Source organism: Pseudophryne corroboree, unplaced genomic scaffold (assembly GCF_028390025.1).
Source record: "Pseudophryne corroboree isolate aPseCor3 unplaced genomic scaffold, aPseCor3.hap2 scaffold_945, whole genome shotgun sequence".
Taxonomy (NCBI): domain Eukaryota; kingdom Metazoa; phylum Chordata; class Amphibia; order Anura; family Myobatrachidae; genus Pseudophryne; species Pseudophryne corroboree.
The window spans coordinates 181323-198822 of NW_026970525.1; the positions used below are offsets into that span (position 1 = coordinate 181323).

General features: G+C 45.9%; 9 non-coding genes and 1 pseudogene across 9 annotated transcripts; 8 read left to right on the plus strand and 2 right to left on the minus strand.

Moving 5' to 3' along the window:
• The first annotated feature begins 335 nt into the window (after positions 1-335).
• LOC135048061 (U1 spliceosomal RNA) lies at positions 336-499 on the plus strand. Its single transcript, XR_010240010.1, has one exon. It is a non-coding gene; the product is annotated as a U1 spliceosomal RNA (small nuclear RNA).
• A 152-nt stretch (positions 500-651) lies between these two features.
• Positions 652-793, plus strand: LOC135048159 (U1 spliceosomal RNA; annotated as a pseudogene).
• A 692-nt stretch (positions 794-1485) lies between these two features.
• Positions 1486-1649, plus strand: LOC135048141 (U1 spliceosomal RNA). The gene has a single exon (XR_010240080.1). It is a non-coding gene; the product is annotated as a U1 spliceosomal RNA (small nuclear RNA).
• Positions 1650-1801: 152 nt separating this feature from the next.
• LOC135048093 (U1 spliceosomal RNA) lies at positions 1802-1964 on the plus strand. Its single transcript, XR_010240035.1, has one exon. It is a non-coding gene; the product is annotated as a U1 spliceosomal RNA (small nuclear RNA).
• Positions 1965-2638: 674 nt separating this feature from the next.
• Positions 2639-2802, plus strand: LOC135048128 (U1 spliceosomal RNA). Its single transcript, XR_010240067.1, has one exon. It is a non-coding gene; the product is annotated as a U1 spliceosomal RNA (small nuclear RNA).
• Positions 2803-3771: 969 nt separating this feature from the next.
• On the plus strand, positions 3772-3935 carry LOC135048132 (U1 spliceosomal RNA). Its single transcript, XR_010240071.1, has one exon. It is a non-coding gene; the product is annotated as a U1 spliceosomal RNA (small nuclear RNA).
• A 152-nt stretch (positions 3936-4087) lies between these two features.
• LOC135048097 (U1 spliceosomal RNA) lies at positions 4088-4250 on the plus strand. The gene has a single exon (XR_010240037.1). It is a non-coding gene; the product is annotated as a U1 spliceosomal RNA (small nuclear RNA).
• Positions 4251-4921: 671 nt separating this feature from the next.
• On the plus strand, positions 4922-5085 carry LOC135048127 (U1 spliceosomal RNA). The gene has a single exon (XR_010240066.1). It is a non-coding gene; the product is annotated as a U1 spliceosomal RNA (small nuclear RNA).
• A 6631-nt stretch (positions 5086-11716) lies between these two features.
• On the minus strand, positions 11717-11832 carry LOC135048104 (U5 spliceosomal RNA). The gene has a single exon (XR_010240042.1). It is a non-coding gene; the product is annotated as a U5 spliceosomal RNA (small nuclear RNA).
• Positions 11833-12118: 286 nt separating this feature from the next.
• LOC135048122 (U5 spliceosomal RNA) lies at positions 12119-12235 on the minus strand. The gene has a single exon (XR_010240061.1). It is a non-coding gene; the product is annotated as a U5 spliceosomal RNA (small nuclear RNA).
• Positions 12236-17500: the final 5265 nt, after the last annotated feature.

A 17500-nucleotide genomic window follows, 5' to 3' on the forward strand; every position in this document is an offset into this window, starting at 1 on the left:
CCATCTGCTGCAGGCCTTCCCCCAGGAATGCTTGCACTAGTTGTTGCATTTGGTTTGTTGTTTGACCCACTGCTTGGATGACATCACCGTATGCAAATCCATCTGCTGCAGGCCTTCCCCCAGGAATGCTTGCACTAGTTGTTGCATTTGGTTTGTTGTTTGGGGGTGCTTCATTATTAGGCAGCCTTCTGCCCTCCCATGTTCATCTGAAAATTTGTGTTCTCCCTGCAGTTGTTGTCCCCAGATGAGAGTTCCCTTGTGCTGCCTCAGTTGAATCTCCTTTACTTGACAGAGATGTGCCTGAGCAGCGGCCCTCCCCAGCCCTATCCCAAATCATACTTATTTTGCATAGGAGATACCATGGTCATGAAGATTGTTCTCCCAGGGTGAGGTTCATTCATTGCATTCTGGGTATGCTGACCCCTGTGATTTCCCCAAATGTGGGAAACTCGACTGCATTATTTGTGGTAGTGGGGGACTGTGTTTGTGCTTTCCTCTGGTCAGCTCTGGTAAAAGTCAGATTTATTTGTCTCAGATCTTCCTCTAGCCTTGTTCTTCTTTCGAGAGTTCCCTTGTGCTGCCTCAGTTGGATCTCCTTCACTTGACAGGGGGGTACCCGAGCAGCGACCCTCCCCAGCTCTAGCCCAACTTCTACTTACCTGGCAGGTGAGATACTATGATCATGTAGGTGCTTCTCCCAGGGCAAGGCTCACCCATTGCACTCTGGGTGTGCTGCTCCTGCGATTTCCCCAAATGTGGGAAACTTGACTGCATAATTTGTGTTTCCCCTGGTCGGCTCTCATATAATTCAGATCTCTTTGTCTCAGGTCTCTCTCCATCCTAGTTTGCTGTCTGTTTCAACTTCTCTTTTCTTGAGCCGCTCCCTTCTATGCCCTTGCGCACTATCCTGACTTCTCCCGTCTGCTTACTTTGTGCCTTCCAATGCACAATGCAAACTACAGGTAGTGCTGCAGGGCCCACACCCTTTTACTTGCCGTTCAGAGCAGCTCTGGAGCTGTTACAGTGCCCAGCTGCTGCAAGAAATCAGCTTGAATGCTTCAGGGGCTGGGGCAGAGCCAACATGAGCCCCACACCAAAGGAGGGTGGAGGTGTTTAATGCGAACTAGGGGTCATCCAAGCGCCGCAAAAGGCCGCCATGCCCTGCACGCCCCTTTTCTCTTTTCATATGCAGACGAGGGTTGAAGCCAACTTTGACCCACTGCTTGGATGACATCACCATATGCAAATCCATCTGCTGCAGGCCTTCCCCCAGGAATGCTTGTACTAGTTGTTGCATTTGGTTTGTTGTTTGGGGGTGCTTCAGTATTAGGCAGCCTTCTGCCCTCCCATGTTTATCTGGAAATATGTGTTCTCCCTGCAGTTGTTGTCCCCAGATGAGAGTTCCCTTGTGCTGCCTCAGTTGAATCTCCTTTACTTGACAGAGATGTGCCTGAGCAGCGGCCCTCCCCAGCCCTATACAAAATCATACTTATTTTGCATAGGCGATACCATGGTCATGAAGATTGTTCTCCCAGGGTGAGGTTCATTCATTGCATTCTGGGTATGCTGACCCCTGTGATTTCCCCAAATGTGGGAAACTCGACTGCATTATTTGTGGTAGTGGGGGACTGTGTTTGTGCTTTCCTCTGGACAGCTCTGGTAAAAGTCAGATTTATTTGTCTCAGATCTTCCTCTAGCCTTGTTCTTCTTTCGAGAGTTCCCTTGTGCTGCCTCAGTTGGATCTCTTTCACTTGACAGGGGGGTGCCAGAGCAGCGACCCTCCTCAGCTCTAGCCCAACTCCTACTTACCTGCCAGGTGAGATACTTTGATCATGAAGGTGCTTCTCCCAGGGCAAGGCTCACCCATTGCACTCTGGGTGTGGTGCCCCTGCGATTTCCCCAAATGTGGGAAGCTTGACTGCATAATTTGTGTTTCCCCTGGTCAGCTCTCGTATAATTCAGATCTCTTTGTCTCAGGTCTCTCTCCAGCCTAGTTTGCTGTCTGTTTCCACTTCTTTTTTCATGAGCCCCTCCCTTTTATACCCTTGTGCACTATCCTGACTTCTCCTCCTGTCTGCTTACTTTGTGCCTTCCAATGCACAATGCAAACTACAGGTAGTGCTGCAGGGCCCACACCCTTTTACTTGCCGTACAGAGCAGCTCTGGAGCTGTTACAGTGCCCAGCTGCTGCAAGAAATCAGCTTGAATGCTTCAGGGGCTGGGGCATAGCCAACATGAGCCCCACACCGAAGGAGGGTGGAGGTGTTTAATGTGAACTAGGGGTCATCCAAGCGCCGCAAAAGGCCGCCATGCCCTGCACGCCCCTTTTCTCTTTTCATATGCAGACGAGGGTTGAAGCCAACTTTGACCCACTGCTTGGATGACATCACCGTATGCAAATCCATCTGCTGCAGGCCTTCCCCCAGGAATGCTTGCACTAGTTGTTGCATTTGGTTTGTTGTTTGGGGGTGCTTCAGTATTAAGCAGCCTTCTGCCCTCCCATGTTCATCTGAAAATATGTGTTCTCCCTGCAGTTGTTGTCCCCAGATGAGAGTTCCCTTGTGCTGCCTCAGTTGAATCTCCTTTACTTGACAGAGATGTGCCTGAGCAGCGGCCCTCCCCAGCCCTATCCCAAATCATACTTATTTTGCATAGGAGATACCATGGTCATGAAGATTGTTCTCCCAGGGTGAGGTTCATTCATTGTATTCTGGGTATGCTGACCCCTGTGATTTCCCCAAATGTGGGAAACTCGACTGCATTATTTGTGGTAGTGGGGGACTGTGTTTGTGCTTTCCTCTGGTCAGCTCTGGTAAAAGTCAGATTTATTTGTCTCAGATCTTCCTCTAGCCTTGTTCTTCTTTCGAGAGTTCCCTTGTGCTGCCTCAGTTGGATCTCTTTCACTTGACAGGGGGGTGCCCGAGCAGCGACCCTCCCCAGCTCTAGCCCAACTCCTACTTACCTGCCAGGTGAGATACTATGATCATGAAGGTGCTTCTCCCAGGGCAAGGCTCACCCATTGCACTCTGATTTCCCCAAATGTGGGAAACTTGACTGCATAATTTGTGTTTCCCCTGGTCGGCTCTCGTATAATTCAGATCTCTTTGTCTCAGGTCTCTCTCCAGCCTAGTTTGCTGTCTGTTTCCACTTCTCTTTTCTTGAGCCGCTGCCTTCTATGCCCTTGTGCACTCTCCTGACTTCTCCTGTCTGCTTACTTTGTGCCTTCCAACGCACAATGCAAACTACAGGTAGTGCTGCAGGGCCCACACCCTTTTACTTGCCTTTCAGAGCAGCTCTGGAGCTGTTACAGTGCCCAGCTGCTGCAAGAAATCAGCTTGAATGCTTCAGGGGCTGGGGCATAGCCAACATGAGCCCCACACCGACGGAGGGTGGAGGTGTTTAATGCGAACTAAGGGTCATCCAAGCGCCGCAAAAGGCCGCCATGCCCTGCATACCCCTTTTCTCTTTTCATATGCAGATGAGGGTTCCAGCCAACTTTGGCCCACTGCTTGGATGACATCACCGTATGCAAATCCGTCTTCTGCAGACCTTTTCCCAGGAATGCTTGTACTAGTTGTTGCATTTGGTTTGTTGTTTGGGGGTGCTTCAGTATTAGGCAGCCTTCTGCTCTCCCATGTTCATCTGAAAATATGTGTTCTCCCTGCAGTTGTTGTCCCCAGATGAGAGTTCCCTTGTGCTGCCTCAGTTGAATCTCCTTTACTTGACAGAGATGTGCCTGAGCAGCGGCCCTCCCCAGCCCTATCCCAAATCATACTTATTTTGCATAGGAGATACCATTGTCATGAAGATTGTTCTCCCAGGGTGAGGTTCATTCATTGCATTCTGGGTATGCTGACCCCTGTGATTTCCCCAAATGTGGGAAACTCGACTGCATTATTTGTGGTAGTGGGGGACTGTGTTTGTGCTTTCCTCTGGTCAGCTCTGGTAAAAGTCAGATTTCTTTGTCTCAGATCTTCCTCTAGCCTTGTTCTTTTTTCGAGAGTTTCCTTGTGCTGCCTCAGTTGGAGCTCCTTCACTTGACAGGGGGGTGCCCGAACAGCGACCCTCCCCAGCTCTAGCCCAACTCCTACTTACCTGCCAGGTGAGATACTATGATCAGGAAGGTGCTTCTCCCAGGGCAAGGCTCACCCAATGCACTCTGGGTGTGCTGCTCCTACGATTTCCCCAAATGTGGGACACTTGATTACATAATTTGTGTTTCCTCTGGTCGGCTCTCGTATAATTCAGATCTCTTTGTCTCAGGTCTCTCTCCAGCCTAGTTTGCTGTCTGTTTCCACTTCTCTTTTCTTGAGCCGCTCCCTTCTATGCCCTTGTGCACTATCCTGACTTCTCCCGTCTGCTTACTTTGTGCCTTCCAAAGCACAATGCAAACTACAGGTAGTGCTGCAGGGCCCACACCCTTTTACTTGCTTTACAGAGCAGCTCTGGAGCTGTTACAGTGCCCAGCTGCTGCAAGAAATCAGCTTGAATGCTTCAGGGGCTGGGGCATAGCCAACATGAGCCCCACACCGAAGGAAGGTGGAGGTGTTTAATGCGAACTAGGGGTCATCCAAGCGCCGCAAAAGGCCGCCATGCCCTGCACACCCCATTTTTATTTTCATATGCAGACGAGGGTTGAAGCCAACTTTGACCCACTGCTTGGATGACATCACCATATGCAAATCCATCTGCTGCAGGCCTTCCCCCAGGAATGCTTGCACTAGTAGTTGCATTTGGTTTGTTGTTTGGGGGTGCTTCAGTATTAGGCAGCCTTCTGCCCTCCCATGTTCATCTGAAAATATGTGTTCTCCCTGCAGTTGTTGTCCCCAGATGAGAGTTCCCTTGTGTTGCCTCAGTTGAATCTCCTTTACTTGACAGAGATGTGCCTGAGCAGCGGCCCTCCCCAGCCCTATCCCAAATCATACTTATTTTGCATAGGAGATACCATGGTCATGAAGATTGTTCTCCCAGGGTGAGGTTCATTCATTGCACTCTGGGTATGCTGACCCCTGTGATTTCCCCAAATGTGGGAAACTCGACTGCATTATTTGTGGTAGTGGGGGACTGTGTTTGTGCTTTCCTCTGGTCAGCTCTGGTAAAAGTCAGATTTCTTTGTCTCAGATCTTCCTCTAGCCTTGTTCTTCTTTCGAGAGTTCCCTTGTGCTGCCTCAGTTGGATCTCCTTCACTTGACAGGGGGTGCCCGAGCAGCAATCCTCCACAGCTCTAGCCCAACTCCTACTTACCTGCCAGGTGAGATACTATGATCTTCACTGTTAGGGCAATCAGGATGTGGAATTCCCTGCCAGGGAAGGTGGTAATGGCGGACTCTGTAATTGGATTTAAAAAAGGAATGGATACATTTCTGAATGAAAAAGCTATCCAAGGTTATAATACTTAAAATATCAACATGGTTAATCCGGGGGTAACATGAGTTATAGTAGTTAACTAGTCATAAAACATTATTCAGCAAGTATGTAGAATCATCACAACTTAAAACAGGTTGAACACGATGGGCAATTTGCCTCTATTCAACCTCAAAAACTATGTTACTATATGTTACTATATTACTATGTTACTGTAGTATACAGAACACCACAATGTAATGAGCAGTGATAGTGAGCACTGATGAGGATACTAGAACTGACACTGAGCAGCAAGATGCAGCACTGGACTATTAGTAATGTACTGTAGTATGCTGAGCACCACAATGCAGCACAAGACAATGAGCAGTGATACTGAGCACTGATGAGGATACTACTGAGAACTGACACTGAGCAGGAGAGACACACTACTAGTATTACTGAGCAGCAATAAGTAACCACTGATACTGAGCACTGATATTGAGATTTCCACTGAGAGAACATAGCCACGTCCTCTCCGCTCTCTCTTCAATGCACGAGTAAAAATGGCGGCAACGCGCAGCTCTTTATATGGAATCCGAATCTCGCGAGAATCCGACAGCGGGATGATGACATTTTCCCTTGTTCAGGTTTTCCGAGTCAGGCGGGAACAACCGAGCCTGCCTCGGACCAGTGTAAACCACGTGGAGTTCGTCGGGAATTCGGTTCTCGGAGAACCGAACCCGCTCCTCTCTACCTTATACCCATCAATTTTTTTATTTTCAATCTAAGCCCCTGCAGTTTTCTGTAAGCATCTGCTTCGCTATGATGATCAACAAGTCACAAGGGCAAACACTCAGGGCTTGAGGCGTAGATCTTAGGACCAGCTGCTACAAGCATGGCAGAGGTGTCACTATCACTGGTGACACCCAGAGAGGTGGCGAGGGAGATTGTAATGCAGTGCGTGCAGATAAGCAGTGCAATGGTAAAAAGGAGGCATGGTTTCATAGGTAGGGGCGTGGCCTGGTGGCCTGAATCTACATTTTGTTGCTCCGGGTGTCCCGGGGGTTGGGGGCTGCACCCGGGGACTAGTGTGTGTGCGGTGCTGGCTCCTGCACAGTGACAGTGCATGGCCACCGAGCATGACGCCTCCATTCTTGACCATGCTGTAATTGCAGTCGCACTGCAGTTCAGCGTGATCATATAAAATGGTGTAGCCTCCTGCTGGTGCAGACTGTATGTGCGCGCAGGAAGCCGCCACCATTTTTGTGATCACAGCGGCTGAATGTGATGTCATACAGCCGCTGTGACCACGCCCCCTGTGTCTCCTCCGTTGCAGACCCCATTTTGAAGCCTTGCCCCCGCACCGCTCCATCCCTGACTTGGAAATGGAGTGTTGCTGACCCCCCTCTCCCCCCCCCCCCCGCCCCGATTGACAGGCAGAGGCGATCGCATTCTCTGCGGGGTGCCGCAGAAAATGCAGGCACATGCGTATGCTCTTAGCAATTTTTGCAGTTGGATCGCTTATTGTGATTGCAATCCAACCTGAATCAGGCCCTATTACCTATCACAATGCGCTGCGGGCAGTACAAAATTGGGTTAATATAGGAGTAAAACTCCCAGACCTGTGCTCCTTAACTGTACCTGGTGGCTAGTGGAGCGGCTGCCCAGTAATCAGTGTCCACGCCAGTGCGCACACGGTCCACCCCCTACGGCCACGCTCCCCTTCATCAGCGGCCTCGTGATCCGGAAGGGCGGTGTGTGTGTGACTGACCTTAGGAAGAAACTGGAGCCTCCGCTGCAGTGACCCAGCAACCAGGGCACGGGAGTATACAGCGCCGCTGGGAGTGATGAAGCTGCAGTAAAGATGTCTATTAGACCTAGCCTGCTGCAGCCCTTGTAGATTCTCATAAAACAAGTTCTTCTTTTCTTGTCAAAATTAATAGCTAAGAATAGGCTGCTTGAGGCAGGCCCCTGTTAAGAGGCCTGCTACTGAAGGCACCAACTACAAACTGAGCTCCCTGTTCATGGAAGCGGGGTTATAGAGGAGAATGCACTGAGCATCTTGGGAACAGTCAAAAGCTTTGAGCCGGTTGGTGCCTCAGATCAAGATCCTACTCTACACCCCAATGTGAATCCTTGTGGAGTCCAGTGTACCCCACAGAAGAAATTAATGTGTCACACCCATTGGCAGCAACCTTAGAATAGCTGCTGACGGGCACAATTGAGAAAGGAAGGGGGGGGGGGGACATTTGAATCCAGCACATAGATGCAATTCAAATATGTAATTTGTACCTTCCTATTTTAAAATATAATGGATGAACCTCACCCTGTGAGAACAATCTTCATGATCAAGAGATCTCATATGCAAAATAAGTAAGAGTTGGGATAGGGCTGGGGAGGGTGGCTGCTCGGGCAGCCCCTCCCCCGTCAAGTTAAGGAGATTCAACTGAGGACGCACAAGGGAACTCTCGTCTGGGGACAACAACTGCAGGGAGACCACATCTGTTCAGATGAACATGGGAGGGTGGAAGGCTGCCTAATATTGAAGCACCATCAAATATCAAACCATATGCAACAACTAGTACAAGCATTCCAGGGGGAAGGTCTGCAGAAGACGGATTTGCATACGGTGATGTCATCCAAGCAGTGGACCAAAGTTGGCTGGAACCCTCATCTGCATATGAAAAGAGAAAAGGGGCATGCAGGGCATGGCGGCCTTTTGCGGTGCTTGGATGACCCCTAGTTCGCATTAAACACCCCCACCCTCCTTTGGTGTGGGGCTCATGTTGGCCATGCCCCATCCCCTGAAGCATTCAAGCTGATTTCTTGCAGCAGCTGGGCACTGTAACAGCTCCAGAGCTGTTCTGTAAGGCAAGTAAAAGGGTGTGGGCCCTGCAGCACCACCTGTAGTTCGCATTGTGCGTTGGAAGGCACAAAGTAAGCAGACGGGAGGAGAAGTCAGGATAGTGCACAAGGGCATCCTTTTCTCTTAGTCCGTAGAGGATGCTGGGGTCACATTAAGAACCATGGGGTATAGACGGGATCCGCAAGAGACATGGGCACTTTAAGACTTTCAAAGGGTGTGAACTGGCTCCTCCCTCTATGCCCCTCCTCCAGACTCCAGTTATAGGAACTGAGCCCAGGGAGACGGACATTTCGAGGAAAGGATTTATTGTTAAACTAAGGTGAGCATCTTACCAGCTCACACCTTAAGCATGCCGCAGAACGTGGCATTCAACAGAACACAAGCCAACGGCATGAACAATTGCAGCAAAAAGCTGACCAGAACCATAACACAACATGTGTATAACCACAAGTAATAACTGCAGACACAGTATGGACTGGGACGGGTGCCCAGCATCCTCTACGGACTAAGAGAAAAGGATTTACCGGTAGGTATTAAAATCCTATTTTCTCATACGACCTAGAGGATGCTGGGGTCACATTAAGAACCATGGGGTTATACCAAAGCTCTTGAACGGGTGGGAGAGTGCGTACGACTCTGCAGCACCGAATGACCCAACTTGAGGTTATCATCAGCCAAGGTATCAAACTTGTAAAACTTAGCAAAAGTGTTTACTAAATAGCTGCTCGGCAAAATTGCAATGCCGAGACTCCCCGACCAGCTGCCCAGGATGAACCCACCTTTCTAGTAGAATGGGTCTTCACCTATTTCAGTAACGGCAATCCTGCCGTGGAATGAGCATGCTGAATCTTACCACAGATCCAGCGCATAATGGTCTACATGGAAGCAGGACACCCAATCCTGTTGGGAGCATACAGGACAAACAGAGCCTCTGTTTTCCTAATCTGAACCGTTCTGGTGACATAAATTTTCAAAGTTCTGACCACAGCCAGAGACTTTGACTCAACGAAGGTGTCAGTGGCCAAAGGCACCATGTGGAAAGATGAACCACCTTCGGCAGAAATTGTTGACGTGTCCTCAATTCTGCTCTATCTTCATGAAAGATCAAATAAAGGCTCTTGTGATACTGCATGGTTTGTACTGTTTTCCATGTGCTCCCAGATCTTTCAAGCAAGTAGCATGGTCAAGAAAGTTCTGTTTGAAAAGTAACAACATTTACTGTCATTGTTATAGAATTTGGGAGAAAAAACAAGAAGAAATCTGCACTGTTGACGCACTGGACAGAATGAATGAATCATAAAATATAACCTTTATTAAGTATGTATTAAAATTGGATAAATATTAATATTATTATCCCAAACTGCAGTGAAACATAAAGGTTAAAATCACAGAACTAACATACATGTGCATAAGAAGAATAAAGAGATGTGAAAAAAAGGTTTAAAAAGCGTGTCCATGTGTGATTATTTTTGAAGGCACAACCCTGGCGGGGTTGTTTATATAGATATATATGTTGCTAATAATCACTTTCTAGCGTAATGTTATTAAATAGCTGTTAGTATCTATGTCGTCAGGTACCACTGGGTCGTATCCTATATACTCCCTTCACTCAATAGGGGTTACCTCCCGGGAAGCCATCCCCATTGGCGAATTTGTGGGGGTGATTGAGTATAACCGGTAAGCTAACCTCCAATTTGTGGGGTGCTTAGGTAGATGGGGATCACTTATTTCTCTGTGTCCCCTAAGACTATATTCCTAAATTCAATACCATAGGGGGATAGCTTTCTATATCGGATAAGGAATCACTTGATAGGGAAATCTCTATGCATCATGGAAAGATCATATTTATTAATATCCAAACTAAAAAAATGATGAATACCTTTAATTTAGCTGTTTAGATATAGTTAATTGGCGAGATATACCAACAGGTGCGGTTGCCTTAAGGAATATGGCAATTCCAATATAAATAGCAGCCCTCCTTCATATAATCAGCCAGATCTTATTAAATCTGGTCCAGATATAGCCGTTCAGATATACTTAATTGACAACATATATCAATCGGTGGGGTTGCCTTAAGGAATATAGCAATTCCAATTCTCATATAAATAGCAACCTTCCTTCATATATTCAGCCAGATCTTATTTAATCTGATCTAGGCGTAGGCAATAATGCTTTCCTTAGAGGTATAGCCACCTCAATTCTTATTAGGAAGCAAAGTGTCTGTCATAATGGTTTATCCAATTCATCTAAGAAATAATATATTCCATGTGTCAGAGATTCATTACTCTCTATTTACACTGTTAAAGAGTTAATTCTTATTATGTTACAGTGTAATGAAATTATCATATAGGGAGATGTGGCAATTCCATGTGCTATATATATAATAACCCTTAGTGGTCCAGATTCCACAATGAGGAATTTTCTTATAAACCGCTGAAACACACAGCTGTTTGACTGACTTCCAAATATATCTATCTCACTTTGTAACAGTCTTATGATAGAGAAACTGTTACATATTCGGTCACTTAGTTATCTAAAGGTAAACAGACTCAGTGTGAGGGTAATATAATATATCAAATGCGCTGTCAATAATCGTGGTAACTGGTGTAATAATGTGGTATATTGAGTATGCTAGTAAGGCATATAACTGCTCTCCAGCCTTTAAGTGTTACCAATCAATTTGTTACACTGTAAAGGATTTATGGTGTCCTGTTAGGACATGCAGCTGCTAGGCTGACTCAAAGATTTATCCATTTGTAACAATTATGTAACAGTTATATACATGTTACTGGTATTACATAGAAATAGTATGACACAGGCCAGCAGTCCCATGTGTCTAGATTCCACAATAGGAGATTTTCTTTGTCTTATAAACTGCTGGAACACACAGCTGCTAGACTGACTTCAAATATATATATTACTTTGTAACAGTCTTATAGTAAAGAGACTGTTACACACTGTCATTTAGTTATCTCAAGGTTAGCAGATTCTGTGTGAGGATAGTGTTCTGTTAGAACATGCAGCTGCTAGGCTGACTCATAGAAAATGTATCCATTTGTAACAAATGACACATACAGCATTAAATTAATATCTATAGCAGCCCATGTGACATCTCTACTCTTATCATAATTGTCTGGTTATTGCCAATCTGGACAGCAGGAGTGATATATATTCACTAGTCCCAATATCCCATCATATAAATATACCCACACTGATATACTTTCTTATCAAGAGTTATTAGTAGCTATCTGTATGCACTTTAGACATTGTAATTGCTAAGTGACATCATATCTAGTGTATTCCTTTCTTATAGCTCAGCTTCTATTCCCTATTAGTGGAGACTAACAGCTAACATCATAATCATATATTTTTGTTTTATAACATTTCACATGAGTCAAATACACGAGGACACGCCGTGCCCTACACGCGTGTTTCACTGCATCTATGGCAACTTACATTAAAGCTAACAAGAAAGCACACTCGTTCTGTCTTTAAACAGATAAAAGAAACCCCAATAATATGGGGCATGCAAAAATTTAGATAAAACTCAGTTTTGCTCCTCTCCACGGAAATCTTTAGTAAAAGGCGAAAGATTTGTTCGTTCTGAAGAGAAACCAGAGCATGACCAAGATTCCACCTGTCGCCTGAGTGCCATGCCAGCAGTCCTCATTCAGCTCAAAGTGAGCACCCAATATGAAAGAAAGAAAGCAGATTTCTCACCAGGCTTCCCCTTGCTATAAGCATGGTTTGTACTCTTTTCCATGTGCTCCCAGATCTTTCAAGCAATTAGTATGGTCAAGAAAGTTCTGCTTGAAAAGAAACAGACATTTACTGTCATTGTTATACAAATAAACTTACATTAAAGCCAACAAGAAAGCTCACTCGTTCTGTCTTTAAACTGATAAAAGAAACCCCAATAATATGGGGCATGCAAAAATTGAGATAAAACTCAGTTTTGCTCCTCTCCACGGATAATCTTTAATAAAAGGCGAAAGATTTGTTCATTCTGAAGAGAAACCAGAGCATGACCAAGATTCCACCTGTCGCGTAATAGAGCGCTTGCTACAACAGGGTATTCTGGTAAGAACGTCCAGCACTGCCAATAGTCCCATCTTCCCTGTGAAAAAGAGTGGGGGGAGGGGTTACCGGCTAGTGCAGGATCTAAGGGGGATCAACAAAATAGTTGAGAGTCAGTTCCCCGTAGTGCCAAATCCAGCTGTCATCCTTATGCAAATCCCTCCCACTGCGAAATTTTTCACTGTTATTGACCTCTGCTCCGCTTTCTTTTCGGTACCTCTGCACCCTGACAGCCAATATTTGTTTGCATTCACATACAGAGGAGTCCAATACACATGGACTCGATTACCACAAGGTTTCATAGACAGTCCAAGTATATTTTCCCAGGCTTTGCATGATTGTTTACAGTCTTTCCAACCAGAGAGTGGATCAGTATTAATACAGTACGTGGATGATCTACTACTGTGTTCTGATTCATTGGAAGCATCCCTGAAGGATACGAAACAGCTCCTGTTTCATCTTTCAGACACAGGACACAAGGTTTCCAAAGACAAGTTGCAATTATGCCAAACTAAGGTAAAATATTTGGGACACTGTCTAACACAAGGACTGAGACACCTGACCACTGATAGAATTCAAGCAATTAGAGACATGACTCTGCCAAAAACCCAGCAACAGATCAGAACATTTTTAGGAATGTGTGGGTATTGCCGTAACTGGATCCCAGGGTTTTCCATTCTAGCGTTACCTCTGCAGGAGATGGTCTCCTCAAACAAACCTGATCGGATTTCGCATACAGACGAGTCCGAGATGGCATTTGAGAGACTTAAACAGTGCCTAACGCAGGCACCAGCATTAGGTATGCCAGACTATGGGAAACCCTTTGAGCTGTACGGAACAGAAAGTGCTGGTTGCGCGGCAGGCGTCTTAACCCAAAAGCACGGTGATGCCAGCAGGCCAGTAGCATACTACAGCGCTCAGCTAGACACGGTAGCGCGATCCCTCCCCACATGCTTGCGAAGCGTCGCTGCGATAGCATTGCTAGTAACGAAAAGCGAAGATGTAGTGCTAGGTCACAACCTCACAATTCATACACCACATGCAGTGTCAGCCTTGCTAAATTCTGCCCAAACCAGGCACGTCTCATCAGCGCGGTTTACAAGATGGGAATTGGCACTAATGGCCCCCGTAAACATCACCATAAGGAGATGCAGTGCATTAAATCCTGCAACATATCTCCCAGGTGTGCCTGGACAGGCACAAAGGGTGGAGGATGAGAGTGGTGGGGAAGGAGAATTTAACACACAGGAGGACACACATGATTGTATGGAATATTTGACCCAAAATTTTACCGCAAGGCCTGACATCAGTGACAACCCGCTGGAAAATGTAGATCTAACTTTCTACACGGACGGTAGTTGTCACAGACAGTCAGACTCGGGAGACTTGTGTACTGGATACGCAGTCGTAGATGACCAAGGCACCATAGAAGCGGAACCGCTAGGCCCACCTCACTCAGCCCAGGTTGCTGAACTGGTCGCCCTAACCAGAGCATGTGAATTGGCTAAGGGCAAATCAGCCAATATCTACACCGACTCTAGATACGCATTCGGGGTAGTCCATGATTTCGGAGCCCTATGGCGCCTCAGAAATTTCATGACGGCAGCTGGTACACCGGTAGCGCATGCAGCTCACATCAAAAGGCTTCTAACAGCGATACAGGAACCCGACAGAGTGGCTGTTATCAAGTGTAAAGCACACACATATAGCTAGGACCCAGTATCACTTGGTAACAGCCGAGCAGACGAAGCAGCTAAGTTAGCAGCTGGTACCCCCAGACAGACAGACACCACACAACTGATGGTATTTAATACCATCAACACACAGAAGTTGTGTGAAATGCAAAATTTGTGTTCCACACAGGAAAAGGCAGTCTGGAAGGCGAAGGGATATGGCCAGGAGTCCTCAGGACTCTGGACGGATGGACAAGGTAAACCGGTGGCCCCCAGAGCATATCTTCCATGTTTAGCTGAGGCAGCTCACGGGCTGACTCATCTGGGCAAGGAAGGAATGTGCAAGTTGGTAAGAGCATATTGGTGCGCCCCAGGATTTTCATCTCATGCAAGTAAGAGAGCAATGTCATGCCTTACCTGTTTGAGAAAGAATATCGGAAAGGCAATACCAACAGAACCATCTCATATCCCACCTGCAGGCGGTCCTTTCCAGGCAATACAGATTGACTTCATTCAATTACCCCCTTGTCGAAATTTGAAATATGTACTTGTTTGTATAGATGTGTTCTCAAATTGGGTTGAAGCATTCCCGGCGGCCACAAATACCGCTATGTTTACTGCTAAGAAAATTGTGCAGGAATTTGTATGTAGATATGGTATCCCTAGAATTATCAAAAGTGATAGGGGTACCCATTTTACAGGTGATGTCTTTCAAGGAATGTGTAAGTTGATGGGAATTGATAGCAAGCTGCACACTCCATACCGTCCACAGGCGAGTGCGAAGGTGGAAAGAGTGAATAGCACTATTAAAAATAATTTGAGCAAAGTTATGGCAGAAACAGGATTGACATGGCCAGAAGCTTTACCCATTGTACTGTACAGCATCAGAACCACTCCCAGGTCCCCTCTTAATCTGTCCCCTTTTGAAATCTTGTTTGGTCGACAACCGCATGTTATGATTAACCCTCAGGATGATTTGAAGTGTAACAATGAAGTGACTGTAAAGTACCTGGTTAATATGAGTAAACAGCTAAGGAATCAAAATAATAATTTGAAGTTGGTGATTCCTGATTTACCAGAAAGTAATTGTCATGACATTGAACCTGGGGAGTATGTAATGATACAAAATTTTCTACGCTCAGGTTGCCTTATTGACAGATGGGAAGGACCATACCAAGTCTTATTGACTAGCACTACAGCATTGAAAGTTGCCGAGAGAGAGACTTGGGTTCATTCGTCCCATTGTAAGAAGGTTGCTGATCCAGAGAGGTCCCGTGATAAGGAACAGACGGTAGAGGACGTTGTATCACTGGAGTGTCTGTTCCAGGAGGACTGAGGCGGCACCTGAGCATTGAAAATCACAAGATCAAAAGCAGTTGTCGATTCCCTGTTCCCTTTTATTGTTTTTCTCCAACTTCCCATCCCCTCTCCCTCAAATTATTTTCCCCCCCTTCTCATTCTTCTTCGTTTCCTCCTATAAGATGGACTTGCCCCAAGAGACTGTGATCCGGATTTTCCTGTTGACCATGATGTTGACCAGAGCAGTCTGTTCCGGCGAGAGTACCATGGAGGTCGAGAGAGGTTCTGGAATGGGTTCTGATGACAGAGATGGAGGCGTAGTTTTCCGAGAACAACATAATCAACAAGCAAAGGCGAGTATCAGAAAACGATCCGATAGCATTGACAATAGAAGGAATTGTGAAGGATTGTTAGCTGAAGAAAACTGTATCTGTAGGCTCTGTGACAACGTAGTCGAGGATGGGTGCATTAAGAAATGCCAATCCAGTTTTAATATCCACATGGACCGGCATCCCTTGAGTGACTATCACTCCTTAGTGGGTAGCGTGTTAAATCAAACAGATTGTTGGGTATGCTCTCAAGTACCTCAAGGTCATAGCAAATCAGGACTAGTACCATTTCCTTTAACGATAGGGGAGGTACTTGAGCTAAGTGGTGGGAGACCGGTGGACAGGAGGTTTAATATCTCCAGTCCTCCTAGTTTGAAGCTCCACCAATATCATGTGGATAGATCCCTCATATGTTTTAACATTTCCAATCCCCGAAAGCCGGGAAATTGGGAAGTGTCATGGAGTAACCAAACCATGACCTTTTCATATAGAGCAGATAGAATGCCGACAGATACAGAGCTTATACGCCACATAGCCAGTAGAGGAAAATCTTTCCGGTATAGGTATACCCTAGGAAGTAGGATTACGAGAGTTGGAGAGGTATCACCAGGATACTGTGCACATATCGTACAAGCTGATACGTGTACTAGACAGATGGGAGAATTAGGGTTAGGAGATTTCACATGGAAAATGTGTAATATGGTTATGTCCTACTCCGTCCCATATGTTCTCCCCGATGATGCATATTTCATATGCGGGAGGAAGGCGTATAAGTGGCTTGCCCCAAACTCTGAAGGATTGTGTTATATTGGAAAAGTATTGCCTGAGGTAATGACTGTATCACATGCCAAAATGAAAGACATACACCGTGTTGCCCAAACTCCTTATACTCACACCCATTACGAGCACGTAGTTAAACGGCACCTGATAGAAAGAACAGAGCACCCGGCCTCTGACATGATCCATGAATCCACCGGGATTCAGTTTCTACTTGCGTTAGACCTCACTCGCACCGCCAGAGGAGTGTTGAATTATAAATACATATCTGCGCTCGCAAATTTGTTAGACAATATCACAGAAATGTATGATGACACGTTTAGGTATACTGGAAGAGAACTTCAAGCTTATAAAACAGAACTAGTTCAGCATAGAATGATTCTCAATTATCTCACAGCAGTAACAGGTGGATATTGTGTCACACTGGCAACGCAGTACGGCGTGAAATGCTGCACATATATAACGAATAGTACCGAGGACCCGGTCGAGGTCATAGACCAAAAGATGGACGATATTCTCCAATTGAAGTGGGAATTTCGCAGGAGACACAATCTCACCCTTGCTGCTGTGAGTAATGAGCTGACTAGTTGGGTGTCATGGTTGAACCCGCGAAATTGGTTCTCCGGTTTAGGAGAATGGGCTCAAGGAGTTATAATGGATGTAGGGAAGTTTCTCCTATGTATCTTAGGTGTTATCATAACGATTGGCTTGATATTTAGATGCGGTCAGGCTTTAACGAAGTGCAAACGAAGTACCAGGGTGATGAGTTTAAGGAGTGAGGAAATTGTAATGCGATTTCTACGGTCCGTTTCTTTCACCTGTTTTTCCGTTTTCCTCTGAGGTAAAAAGACCCACTTGGACGAGGAATTTGATGAGCCGATATACAGACAACAGATGGATTAAAGAAGAAGTTTTGACAACCTTATACACAGATTTTTGATGAACTATGCCATAGATCCCCAGTTTCCCTAGAAATTTTAAAATTACTCTAGCCCAACACTTTTGTAAATCTATGGACATTGACAAAGCTTTTTGCTCGCACCTTATGGGCAAAAGCACAAAGAAGACTGCATTCAACAGACACCAAACAAGACCTCAATCGACGAATGTTCATTAACCTGACATAGAATACCACT